Here is a 1798-nt window from a genome sequence, read left to right as displayed (position 1 = left end):
TATATTATGTTTGTATAAGTTAATATTTTGATAATCATTGGGCTATTCTATAGCTAATTTAGCATTTGGATAAAGAAGAACAAACTAAATTGTCGTGAATCATCAATTGAAATTTACGTTACTTATGTAATTTCTATTTATAGTTTATATTGATAAGGACCTGAATTGTAGGGTCGAAATGTTTATTTTATTTGTATTGCTACATTCACATAAAAATAAAGAATTTTCTGTGCATCTGAACAGCTGATATAAGCTTCAATGGACCTTCTTACATTTTACTGATAGATTCTTTCGAGTCTCATTTTATATATTTGTTTAACTTTACAGTTTAATTGCATATACCACTCATATCGCTCTGTTCCTAGTAATTTTTCACTGCTACATCATTGGCTTTCATTAAGGCCATTCTACATTGATCGTATCGTAGCGTCGATATCAAAATGTTGTAGATCGGTATTCATAGTCGAGTCTTATTTTAAGACCGTCTTAAGTAATGTCTTAAGACGCTAATGCAGCCTTCTGATTGATTCGTGACTTCTTAAAACCGTACTTAAGATGGTCTTGAATATAAGATCTGACTATGAATACCGGCCGTAAGCATCATGCGACTTTATAATTAAAGCATTGGATTAGCTGAAGCAATAAGTTTGTGACTTGCGACGTCTACGAATGACCAATGTAGAATGGCCTTTAGACCGGTATCAGACTATACATTGAAGATTGAGATTGAAAATTAAAGATTGAAATTTCATCAATGACAAAGAAATTCTGACCCTTTTGTTCTGATCAAGCTTCAATCTTTTCATCTTCAATTTCATTCTTCAATGCGTAGTCTAATTCCGATCTTAGACCCAATTTTACGACTCACGATTAATTCTTAACTGAGGTTTAACTTATTCATTATTTCTTTTCAATTCTAGAATTGAAAAGAGATAAGAAATGAATTGAACCTCGGTTAAACTTAACCGTCAGTTGTGAAACTGGGTCTTACATGAACAATACGCTTAATTGGATTTAGCATCCGTAGTTATAAAATTGGCCAATCATAGCTGTTCCTCGGAAGAATGGAACAACTATGATTGACCAGTTTTATACTACGAATTTTATTAATTAAGGGTGCCATGTAAATGTAGTCAATGGTCTAGTTTCCACCGAGGATTTGAACCGAATCAGAATGCAAGAACCAATCAACTACAATTGAGTATTCCCCTATTACAGTCGAACGACAGGGGAATGCTTGACTGTAATTAGTTGATTTTTGTACTTTGATGCGGATCGAACTTTTGGTGGAAATTAGGCCAATGAGATTATAGCCCGGTTTCACCAACGTCGATCAAGCTTAATCGTGATTAATTATCAACCGCAATTGGACGATTTTACTAAACAGAAACGCAATTGGTCAGTCAACGACCAATTGAACTAACTGGCATTGGTAAAACTGATCCTAAGCAATTATAGTTTGTTTCACTCTAATTTATTGCACTGATACAGAATTAGATCAAAATTTTTGGAAAAAACAGATCTCTACTTTGCCGACTTGAACTAGCCCATTGCATGTACCCATAGTAAACAGAAGTGTAAATAATTTTATTTGTTATGATATTTTGAGGATCAAATTACAAAATACAACTTTTTAGCAAATTTCGCAACTTTGTAAAATATAACTAAAAAAAGTTTTGTGATAAACTATTGCTTTTGTAAGACAAAATATGAGCATGGTTATTTATCTACAGTCTGCACTAAGAATGAGGTGTAGATGCATTATTTAAGCGGAAAGAAATCTGATTATATATGTTGT

The sequence above is a fragment of the Trachymyrmex septentrionalis genome, unplaced genomic scaffold, assembly GCF_001594115.1.
Source record: "Trachymyrmex septentrionalis isolate Tsep2-gDNA-1 unplaced genomic scaffold, Tsep1.0 scaffold20, whole genome shotgun sequence".
Classification (NCBI taxonomy): Eukaryota; Metazoa; Arthropoda; class Insecta; order Hymenoptera; family Formicidae; genus Trachymyrmex; species Trachymyrmex septentrionalis.
This window is presented reverse-complemented; position numbering follows the sequence as displayed.